Consider the following 12,707-nt stretch of genomic DNA (forward strand, 5'->3'; position numbering starts at 1 on the left):
GACTAAGTCTATTAAACATAATGCAGGCGTACCTCTCACAGAGGTACATTTATACAATGAACTCCTAAATTGATTTTGGCTAGAGTAAAAGAATTCTGCATTCAGACAGAGATTCAAAATATTCCCCTTGCTTACCTTTATTTCAGGCCTTAGAGAAATCCTTTTGAGCGCTTTCTGCTCTGATAATTCTCTGTAAAGTGTTTTGAAATCTCGTGATGAAAGTAATAAGAACTATGTATTTGACCATGGCATCAAAAAAACATTCTAGCAGAAATCCTGCAAATAATTCACATAAAGGAAGGTAGCTTACAGATAGAGAAAAAAAATAACATGCTGTGGAAATTATCAATACCTAAATATCAGACTAGTGAAGTCAGGCCAAGTTAGACACATAAACACACCAGTCCGACTATAAAATAAAAAGTGATGCCTAAATAACAAGCAAAATCCTTCTGAAGCCTAGCACTAAGAAGAAATGCATAGCCAAAGAGCTCCGCAGAAGCCAATGATCACGAAAGAACCTGACAACCACTGAAATTTCATTTGATGAGAAATCATTCATGAGAATGGATTAATCAGATGCAGAACTGCAAGAAGTCTTCTATGTCATGAAATCCAGTTCCTCCTTATGACAGGCAACTGTTTCATTTAACATCATTTCCCTTGCACATATAACAATGAAACGATGCAGGTTTTTATCACAGATGTGATTCGAGTCAGCTTTGATGAAGAATTGCTCTGGACAGTTTCGCTTTCATTTTTTTTGCAGTAACTTCTAAAGTACACAACTATTCTTCATTATTTAGTTGCTCGTGTGATGTGAAACCCCTGCAACTCATCAGCAGCCATCTCTACACATCACTGTCCCAGGCTCACACAGACAGCATGGACATTTCCAGCACCTCCCCTGTGCAGGCTGACATGGGGTAGGCTTCAGTCCAAGGCCTTCAGCACAGACATACAGCTAGATTTGAAGGAAGATTGGTCTAGCATACACAGGTTAAGTAAAGGCTCAAACAGACAAGCTTTGCAGATTTAGGTGAGGCTATTTATGGAATGCAAAGTGTTGGAAATAGCAGGGGACTGGACATGGTCCAGAAAAAATGCATCCAGTGCAAAGAGAACGCAGTACTAGACTATTATCTGACTAGGTGTTATGGGTTAATATTAGGTGTAACTAGCTGTGCAGTATTAATCAACAATTTGCACATCTTGCAATGCTGGATTGCACCAGTGAGAGCAGTTCTTCAAAGTGCATCTGTAGAGAATAAACTTTTTCTGTATGGCTCCTTCAAATGCATGCACATCCTCTATGGAAGAAGGACAATCTTCCAGTAACTGCACAGAAATGAATATAAACACACTTCAGCTCTTGTAAACGTGTCAACAGAGACCTCTCATATAAACTCAGAGTATCCTCCTTCACATTTTTTCTTTGTCTGAAGAATTTACACAACAAGGTTATCCTCTTCCCAGATGTTTTAAGAGCAGGAGTTTCGAATTTTATGAAATCTTGGGCTAAAATGTGTATAAATATGAAGATGTAATCATCACTGTGTATATGCAAAAGGGAATATATGTAGTTTCATTGGTCCCCCAAACTGCTCTGTGCCTCTCAAGTTTAATAGATTATTTCCACAGTATTACAACACTAATAACTGTCATCTATCACTACCATGGGAACTTAAAGAAATACTCATTCTTTGCCTATTTGACTGATAATGCACTATCAGTCAGTGTTTTAGGTGCACATACAGATCTCAGTGGAAAAGATACTTCTGAGTATCTGAAAAAATCCAAAGCACAGAAAGCTATGAAGATCATCTGCTACGGAATACAATGAATGGCACTGATAGTAAGGGTCACCAAACCAGCAGGCAGATAGTCTACTTTAAAGAACTAAATAATAATGTAGCAAGCAAGAAAAAAAAAACTAAAAAAGAGCAGTCTAAGAAGTGAGAAGCCTCAGGGAGAGTTAGGACGGTACTGCAGGGCAGGGGTCAACTCTTGGAAAATGGATTACTTATGTAAAAAACAGGGAAGACCATAAAACATGGCAAGACTAATGTAAGCAGGAAATTAAGAAGGCTAAGAAAAAATTTTTTTAAATGCCTGCAAAGGAAGATCACAGTGCTAGTAAACAGATTTTTAAATACATCAGCACCAGGAAACCAGCTAGGAAGCTGGTGGAACCACTGGATAATAAATGTGTAAAAGGGCAGATGGGGATGATAAAGCTGTTGTGGAGAAGCACAGTGAATTCTTCACTTCAGTCTTCACTACTGAAATCTTTGAGGATGTTTCCAAAGCCACTGCACTCTTCATAGCTACTCAGGCTGAGGAGATATGTCAATGTGAAGTAAATTCAGGAAATGCTGGAACAAACAAGGAACTTAGATATTAGTAAGTCACCGAGACAGTACAACATTCACACATGTTCTGAAAAAACTCAAATGTGAACTTGCAGAACCACTAGCCAAGTTGTGTAAGACAGCACCATTGAGTGCCTCTGTGCTGGAGGACTCAGAGTCCTGCCTGTGTAGCTGCCAGGTACAGGAAGCCTGGTGGAGTGGATCCTGGTAACTACACTCTGGTGAGTCCAACCTCCTTCACATAAGGTTGAACACTTTAGAAAGAATAAGAAAGAAAAGGATAGAACCTAACAGACTTAACAGAAGAATCAGCAGTGGAATCTCTAGGACCAGTGCCAGGGCTGGTGTTACTCAGCATCTTTATTGCTGAAACTATCTGACTGGGCAAAAAGTTTGCAGGTAGGCTTTAGCGTAGATAAGTTTCCCGTAATTTATCTAGACAATATCAGCTTTAACTGCTCCTGCTCAGAAGCTGTAGACACCCTTGGCTGTTCTCTAAAGTCGTTGGCTTTAGAGTGTTCAGCAGAAGTAAAAAAAAAAAAGCCAACAAAGTATAAGGCATCACCAAAAAGGCTGAGAGCAAGATTGATAGCGTTTTTATGCCACTATACACAATCTGAGTGCTCTCACAGTTTAAGTACTCACCTGCTCTCCACATACAAAGAAGGACATTGTGGTATTAGAGGAGAACTAGAAAAAGCAGCCAGTGGGAATGGAGCAAATACTTTGCATGGAGACACTAAAAAGGCTGGTAGTCTTCAGTTTGGAGGAGGAGAAGGCTGAAGGTGGATATGACTTGGCATCAAAAACGAACAAACCAACACATAAGCTGCTGAAAGCAGAACAGTTATTTGCCAAACCCCACAACACTAGAATGAGGCTGTACTTACTGAAGATTGCAGTAAACCCATCTAAATAGAAAATACTTGTTAACACAGTAGGTTACACGCTTCTGGAACTTATTTTCACAGGAAGCTGTGAAGGCAAAGGATGTCCATAGGTTTCAAAAGGGATAAAACAAGTTCCTAGACAACAGGTCCATAAATGGACAGTTAAAGGACTAAATGAGCATGTATCTTCCAGTATTCTTAACACAAGAACTGTGGGAACTGAAGAGCTAGAGAGAGTAGAGGAATTTAAGTAGCTGTTTAAGAATCTCCCATTAACTTCTCAGACACAATGATGGGCTAACTGAAACTCTGAGTCAGTTTTAATTTTATTCATCTTTTGGGTAGATTCAGCATTGCTCCCATGCAGCGCCTCATCCTGAGGATAAGCAATGGTCAATTTTCATCAAGGCTTCAGAAAATGGCCTCTAGCCACTGTGAGAACCAAACCAAAAATTATTGCATGGTTTAACACAGAAATATAAAATTAGATATCTGCTCTCTTCCAACATGCTGATCCCTGTCTCTTTGAATTTAATGATAATTATCCATAAACAATGCTGTATATGTATATATATGCGCATGGCTGGTGCAAACCAGCCTGTGCAGCTTCTGAATACATTTTATTATTCTATTTTATTTGTATTACAATGCTAGCAAAGCGGCAAGTAGATAGAAAACAGGCATATACTTCACTTCTTATGGCAGGTGGGACAGGGACAGACAAGAACAACAAATAATAGGAAATAAAACAATCTGGACTTGATAGAGGTGCCAGAGCATTTACTTCAATGCCCTTTCTCATAAAAGCACCTTTTAAGTCTGTACTGTGTGTACAGACATCCACAAGAAGTTGTACTTACCCAGGTAAAATAACATTTTAATTTAATTTTTAATTAATCACAAACATTTTCTTTTTAGTTTCATCCTGAAATGAATACCATCTTTGAAGGACGTAAGTTATTTATACCTCGTAAAAAAAATTTAATCAGTAAAGCTGTATTTCCTGTCTTGTAAGTGAAACATAAGGACAGAGGGAAGAAATACCTCACAAGAAGTGCAATTACAGTGAGTTTGTCTTCAAGACAACAAAGCCTTTGTTTTTTAGATTCAATGCATTTCCTCATTATCTTTAACTCCTACAGTTTTAAAAGAAAATATTTTTGCTTGATCCTTGGGGAAAAAAATTTCTGTGTACTACATTGGTCAAATATTAGTAACGTTTAACAAAGATACCTCTTGTGCCTGGTCTTGACACATTCTGTCTCAAAACCTTATGCTTGTAATAAAACCAGCTAGAAAGGAACAAACACTGGAAAGCTACGTAGAGAATTCTATTCACCGCAGAACAGATAACAGGCATGAAGGGACATGAACCACCATCAACATTTTTCTCCACTATAATTTGGCAAGAAGTAAGCTATGTTACTACAGTTCTCTACACCAATCATTTCTAATATAGTACCTCCCACACATACAGGATCCTGTGTAGTGCCCACACACTGATGAACAATGCATCAATTTCAAAGTAAGTTACCTGAGTTTTCAAGCAAGAAGTTACATAGAATTAATTAGACAAAACAAATCCAGGGAATGCTGTTTCGAGAAAGAGCAGAACAATATTCCTAGAGAGTACAATATAACATAGAGTACTAAAATTTATTTACACATTTATGTTTATTTTTGCCACTTGAGACAAAGCAAAAGGGATAAAGTGATGAAGAGACTGCAGTTTGAGGATATTACATTAAGTTTAAGGTCAAGATCCCACATGGAGAAAGGTGAAAGGTCCACATTATTTTACCTGGATAATGATTTGAACATCCCCGGCTTTCTGTCCTTGCCGTGGAGGTGCAGCGTGAGTTGTTAAAATGTACAGCCTCATTTTCTGGAAGTCAGAGTTGTTCAGTGAGAAAATAAGCTCCCACTTCTGCTCAGGCTAACCAGGACTGCCAGTTTGTTCTCCGTACTTCAAAGTCCCCAGCTATTGATTAGAAATGCCTTGGAGAAGGAATATAACTCCTGAGTTGCACAGCAGATAAGAGCTAAATATCCTGAGAGGACTGGATGTCTTACTGATCATCTGGGATGAACTAGATACTGGCACGAGCTGACATAAAATGAAGGAGCAATACTTCAACAGCCTAAGTTAGAAGCATTTGAATTATTAATTTATCAGGTTGACTTCAACTCATGACTTGAGCAAAACTCCCCATCAGTTGCAACAAAAATGTCCAGCAGGTTGAAGCTGAGGCAAAATGGCATCTGCTTCTGCGCCTGGCTCAGGCCAGCCACGTCTGCAGGGCCAGGCCAGCTCTATTCCTCACCTGCTCCTCAGCTTGTGGGGATCCCCTCACTGGATACTCATAGCCACCTTTTATTCGCCTCTCTCACACACTGCCCATAACAGGCATGTGGCAGGGCAGAGGCCATGACTGCTCTGATCTGCTTCTGGATGGTTCTGGCGGGCTCTGGCACCACTGGCCCAGAGGGGAAAAGCCACACCAGAGCCAACCTGTGGCACCAAAATGGCTGCCAGTGCAAGGGTGGTCAGGCAGCGTTCACCCAGAGAGGGCACAGAGTCCCCAGCCCTCTGCACTGCTTTACATTGTATTGACTGACAAATAATAATAAATAAAATGTGTAATTCCCTGCTTTTTCTTTTTTCTTTTTTGCCAGCAATCCAGAGGTGTCTTGCAATGAATTCTTCATTAAGAGAACAATACTGTTCATGCACATCCCTGACCAGTGCTGAGGGAATGGCAGAATGCAAACCCTGTGGCTCCCTGGGAATAACCAGCAGCCCTCCTCCATTCAAATGTGTTCAATTTGCTCATGAGTGCAGATATGATCACAGCAACATGAAAAATTTTTGTACTGAGGAGGAAGAAGAAAGGGAGTAGGAAGAAGAAAGGGAAATGAAGAAGAAACAAAGCATCTTTCATCACTGCCCTGTCTGTGAGAAAGATGCATCCAGGCACGCACAGATTCACAGGCCAGGATCTCTTCCTAAAAGCATGCTCGGCTGTTTGCTTCCCTTTTAATGATATGAGCTCAGTCAGCAGCAACTGCCTCCAGCTGGCTTCAAGTAATGCCACAACATTCCTCACAGCCACCCAAACCATTACTTTTCTATTTTCTGCCATATGGGGTCATCACACCCCCTCTGGAAGGCTCAGAGGTACGATACCACCGCAGGCATTTTCAGAGAGAGCCTGACAATGGCATATTATGCGGCTTGTTGTAACATCCTTTCAATATCCTTAAGGTCCAGTGATTTAGAGAAGAGAGCCTTTTGTGTCTCCTGTCAGTTCCAGGAAGCTCCTGTCACTGGCATGGAGACTGCATATGGAAAAGAGCTGCTAAATAGACCAGTTAAAAGAAGATAGGCCCAGTCTCACCCCCACGTTACTGAAAACTGTGAATGCTGCAGCTCCGTTGAGGTCAGAGGGATTGCACCGCTCTGAGGTTGGGGGTGAGACACCCCTACACCAGCTGTTACATTTCAAAGCCAGGGCTCCCTTGTCTGTGGTCTTAAGCCCTGCAGGAGATATACCCCCTGAGCCACTGCAGCCAGAACAGCAGTGCTTCAAGGAAGGCAGCAGGTACACAAGCAGATCCCAGTGATATAACCCACAGCAAGGATCAGACTTGACTGCACAAAACAGAAAGAAAGGGCTTCTCACCACCAGAGCTGGGCTGGACTTGAATTTGTGATGTGGAGACCTAGCAACATGTCCAGAGGACAATTACTGAATTATTTATATAGTATATTCCTTGCCTTCTACCAGAGGAAGGGGAAGCTTATGGCCTTAAAAAGGACCTAGAGGAAATAACGTAAGTAAAGCAAGAAAGCAAGACCTTTTTTTTTTCCTTCCCTCCTTCAAATTTCTCTTTCCTCTATATTTTAAACACAGTCTGCCGATTGCTTCTGTTCTGTCTTTTTGACACAATCAGTAGTGTAAGACCATACAGACAGTGCATCCCTGACCTGGACTTTTTGATTACTTCCAGAAAGTGCCTTCTCATTTGTTCTCCGCCCAGATAGGCTGTTAATTCATGTTCAAGAGAGATGGTCAGTGATTATTTTTTTTTTAATATTACCCTAATTCCAAATACATGACATAAAAGGAAAAACACCTTTACTCCAGTATTTAAAAAAAAAACACAACACATCATTACAAGGAATTCATGGAATTACATACTTCTTTAATTATGAGAAGACCAACTTCATAAGAGTAAACAGTGCAGAAAACATGATTACACAACTACATTCCTTTTATAATATGTTATTGAAGTTAGGCATCCTGCTCTGTTTAGCACTGCACATTTATGTAGTAATGCAGTTAATGATATTGTGACTGTCACTCAGTAGAAATGGAAACCCTCATATCCCTGTCCCACATTGTTTATCTATCAGTTAATGTTACGCATCGTGAGTACTCATCAATTCATCGCACGCACATAAGAGAGCAGTGTCACCTTGAAATAAAATGCAACTTCTTGATCAAATGAGAGCGCTGGTAGCTGCGACTCCTGTGGCCTAAGCTGCTTCCAAAACCCAACTTTTCTAAGCCTTAGAAAGAAACAGAAAACTCGCAATACTGCTGGGCAGATAGCAACAGCAAACACAAAATGGGGATCCTTTCACTGTTTGGGATATGTCAGAAAGCGCCTAGGCCAGACCAACCACTGACGTGTGTCTCTCGCCAGACACACAAATCCCGATCCTATTTGTGAGAGTATTTGCAACTCGCTCAGTCCTTGGTCACCCCATTACAGACTCATCCCTTAATATTTTACAAAGGTTAATGATCAGGATAGTAATTTCTGTTACTTGGCTGTCTTTCCCACTGGAAGCTGGATTGCACTGAAGACAGTACATGAAGAGCCTTGGGATGAAACTACAGGCCTCGCACTCAGACTGACCTCCACTACAAAGTCTTGGTATCATTCTGGTCACACTTTTCTCTTCAGATATCAGATATCATGCTGTTTCTCTGCAACTCACAAGAGAGTTGAAAACACTAGAGAGAGCAGTAGAAGGACAATACAGAGTGAGTCTTAAGCTATTATGCAACAAATATAAATAAATAGTAGTGGATGTGCAGAAACAGTGTGCAATATCATACGCTTCCCTCAACCAGGAGGCTGTGGCTTTAGGCCACCTGTGGTATTTCAGCATTACAGCTTCTCTTCTTTCTCCCATGGGCTGTATCTTCTACCATTTAAATCCTTTCTAGATGAAGCAAATAACTGGGAACGTCCTTCAGTGAGGATTCTGAATCCTGTGGCACATCAGCTGCATCACGCTGGCCCTAGAAATGCCTTTAGCATGAGGAATGTTGTGCATACAAACAGTACTTCAGGCTAAAGAATAAATATGCCATAAGCTGGACGTGTTTTTGGCAAGTGAGTAAATTTAATCCAATTACAGCAGAGGTGATGAGGTCAAGCCGACTCTCAGCAAAAAGTCGCCAGCACGACAGTCCTCAGAGCAAGACACTGCAGCTCGCTGGACTGATTGAGCTGACACACTGTAGTGAAATTCAGCAATGCTCAACTCATTATAACAAAGATAAGTGCCAAGAAACTGCTTTGTGCCAGCAAGTAGAAGAGGAAAGGGATTCAGCAAGAACACACTTTGTAAAGCACGCTGTAATCCTAAGCACTTAATTGCCTTTGGCAAGAGCTGCATCCCATTGCTCTCTCAGAAGTCGTTTTATCTGCAACTCGATGCTCACAGCTACAGCAATGAATGGAGTGGGGGAGGAGGAGGAACTGAGGAAATAGTGAGAGAACTACAGCTACCAGTCCTTGTAGAACTACCAAAGCGAAAATATATAAAATACCAATATGTTCAAGGCCTAATCTGCACATCCATGACTCTGGAGAGCTCCCATACCAGCAAATAAAGAACAACTTGCATCCAGGCTTGTTAATCACCTACAGAAGAGGGAAAATTTGTTGTGGAGTTAGACACCTGTATTTATATTTAGTGTTTACGTAGGAGTGGCCTTGTTTTCAGACATTCCAAATGAATCCCTGTATGTCAACGCAAACTTGCAAACAAAGTTAGAGCCAAAGTCTCTGTTTCTTTTCCCCATCTCTGCTTTTAAGGCAGCATTCACAAATATTTTACAATATATTAACCTCAACTCATTGTTCCCACATAAATAGAAGACTTGAAGGTAAATAATGCACAGAACCTCTTTAATTAAGTACCGACTTTGGGGGAGGAGTTTCTGTGGACCCTTTTAAATTTTAAGGCCTGCCAACTGGATGAACAAAAGGTAGATTAGGCTCACATGATAAATCCCAGTAAACCTGAAAAGCCTTTGTTAATAAGTCACTAAAGGAAATTTTTTTTTCTTAGAATTTCTGCTCACCAGAAGCGAGAGTTAAGATTATTCTAGTGTGTTTAGTTTCCAGCAGCATTAAAGGGGTATATGCCTCATGGAGCTCTAATCTCCTCATTTGTATAGAGCTCAATTCTCCTTTCATTCCTACTAAAGAAGAACTATTTCTAGCTTTTATATAGGGAGCAGCTGCTGAAACTTGGGAGGAAAAAAAACATTTATGAAATTAGTTGACTCCCAGGAAAATTAAAGTGGCATTCTAATCAGCTTTCTGTTCCCAGTGCTTTAACAGCAGCAACCACAGAGATTGAAGGGCATTTTCATCTCATTTTGGTATTTCTTTCATGTAGCAAGTTGCAAGTGATCCCTTCAAGTTTCCATTCATAAGTTAGTGTTCAGTAGTTTGTTCACAGAGCCAAATGACATGTTAGCGTGGCAATTAATACACTCTTCTATTTGAAGAGAAGCTTGATGTAGATGTTGTTAGAGGAAAGATCTTGCTGTAGCACATTCAGCAGACCCATTACAACTGCTCAGGAAAGACCCAGACTTTAACAAAATCCATACTGTCATCACAGCTAATATAGACATTTATCAGAGGGATGGCTTTAAAAAAAAAGAGTCTAGAGTCTCTCCTACCTGGATTTATCTGGTTTCACTAATGAATCCTCTTCAACACTATAAAGCACTATAATCATATCTCTTCTCCGTCATGCAGTGCTAAAAGTCTGAAAAGCACATGTAATCCTAATGTACATCATGGGCATGTTTCCATCAGTGAGGGGGATTAAGGCAGCTGTGCAACGCTTGCTAGGATCCCGTCTGGGACACTGGATGCCACTGTGGTGATTCAGGCTCAGAAATGGATTGTAAATAAACAAAAAGTAACAAACAATGGCTGCTGCAGCAGGTGTAGCAACACATTGCTGGAACAATCAATGAAAAAGCATCCTGCCTTCAGGTTAGAAACGAATAATCTAGACACAAAGACAGCAGAGGATATTAATCAGCCATAGAAGAAATATTACCTTTGTTAACAGTCTCCTAACTCACACCTGTGGCGTACAGTTACAGAAAGCTATTGAGAAAAGCTCTAAGAAGAGTAAAAGCAAATGACTCTAGCATGTTTTAGTGTGAATTTGGCGTGCTTTTATGAAGGAGATGAGTCTTTTTGCAAAATCGGGATGAAATGGTCCAAGATCCCTTCCAGCTTATGTTCAGGTCTGAACCCAACCTCCATAGGGGATTCCAACAACTACAGACTGTGGCTCCCAGTTCTCCAGAGGTCTAACCAGAAACTTCAGCCATCTCCCTCCATGGCTGTCCCAAAGAGAGCTCCTGAGCACGTTTTCCAGATTTAGACATCCACAACTTTAAGGCACAGCACTTGGAGCTGCTCTAAACTCTATTTACAAGTGCATTTTGTTTTAAGAGGGCTCTGAAAGTAATTTGTAACTGATGGTTTGTAGTTTAATACAGTGTGTTTGGCCTGCATAAGGATATTGGTATCGATTTTGATTGACTGTAAAAATAGGACCATCGCCCAGAGAATGTCCTAAGGATCTTAAAGGAGGAGGTAGGCAGAACAGAATAACAGATGAAAAACCAGTGAAAAATCATGTCTTTAAAATTTAACTTAACCCAAAGACAATATGTAATCATTGCTTATTTCAGACCTAGTAAACTCACTTTCAGCATTACACAAGCAAACCAAAAGAACTTCACTGATTTATTTCCTTCATCCTCCTTTGCACCATGTAGCAAGGCAACTGAAGTTACGGAGAGATGCTTGCAACAGCAGAGTATCAGGTTTCTAACTTCCTTTGCAGCAGACCTTTTAAGATTTTCCTACAAGACCAATAAAATTGGGTCAGTGATATTAACTAGTGTGAGCCTCCCACATTTATACCAAGTCCTAGCTGTGATGGATGTTAAAGCAGGAGTTTTCTTTCTGTTCATTTCTCTTTGAGGTTAAACACTATTAACATATCACACACCAGCATGGTATATGCTGCTGATCCTGCTGCCCCTCCTACAACTAACAAAGTCACTCTAATTACTACTGAAGTTGAAGCACTTGTCCTGTAGAGCTGCAGTGCAAAGTGCTAAGGATGAGTGCAGCCTAGATATGGAAACGTGCTACAGTGAGCACTATGTAATAAAACTACAGTGCAGATAGCTGCCATCCTGTGTCACTATGCAAGAATCGCATCATGAAGAGCCAGAAAATGCTATGGATATATGCCAGGCAAAAATGAACTATTCATGCCATTTGACAGTTATTAGTAAATATAATTCTGGTTTACAAACAGAAGGCTCCTAAACTGCACTCTTAGAGCCTAGTTCCAGGAACATCTCAGCAAAGTGAAGTTACACAGGAAGACACGTGCCGTATTTGGCAAATAATAGTGCAAGTCATTAGGAAAAAATAAAGACGTGTGAAGGAAGTAGGGGGAAGGAGATAGTCCCTCCATTTGGGATTTAAAATGTGAGAGAATTGACTTGTTCCCCAATAGCTTCACTGATAGAAATGGTATTTCCAGCACTCCAGTGAGTAAGGGCATCATTCTGGGGAGTCTTAATAGGGAACACACCTTCTGCGTGTCATGTAGCTCCATGCTTATCCTCCACAGGGCTCAGCACTTGGAAACACTCAGAAGTAGGATGTGCAGTTCAGCTATTTACATTTATACTTTCAGCCATTCCCTTTGTGGAGGACGTAATTGAGGATTCGAAACACTTCAGATTCTGCTTCCCAGCTCTGGGGAAGTATCCTCATGGACTTGCCCTACAGAGCCGGGCTAGGGCTCAAAAGTGTCCTTAAGCTGCAAGGGAAGGGGAGGATTCTGTCTGTCTGTCCCTGACCCCCAGCCCCTGCCATGTCACTCCCTCCCAGGGCGCAGGGAACGGTGCCAGGCCAGTGTCCAGATGTGCACAGACAGGAAAGAAGATTACATGGCAAAGCATTTACTTTATTTTTAAAGCAAAGCAATCTCCAAAAGCACATTGCTCCAACGCGTGAAGGCAGTGTGCAGAGAAGTGGTTTTACCTCCTCCCTCCACGACTTTAAGCGTTCATCTCCTTCTCCC

The 12,707-nt window shown here is 41.0% G+C and overlaps 1 protein-coding gene across 1 annotated transcript in view; it reads right to left on the reverse strand.

The window, feature by feature from the left end:
- The window catches only part of MYLK (myosin light chain kinase), a 191,305-nt gene that overhangs the window by 178,018 nt on the left and 580 nt on the right, over positions 1 to 12,707 (reverse strand). The gene's annotated exons all lie outside the window — the stretch shown is intronic.

The sequence above is a fragment of the Numida meleagris genome, chromosome 5, assembly GCF_002078875.1.
Source record: "Numida meleagris isolate 19003 breed g44 Domestic line chromosome 5, NumMel1.0, whole genome shotgun sequence".
NCBI classification, from domain to species: Eukaryota; Metazoa; Chordata; class Aves; order Galliformes; family Numididae; genus Numida; species Numida meleagris.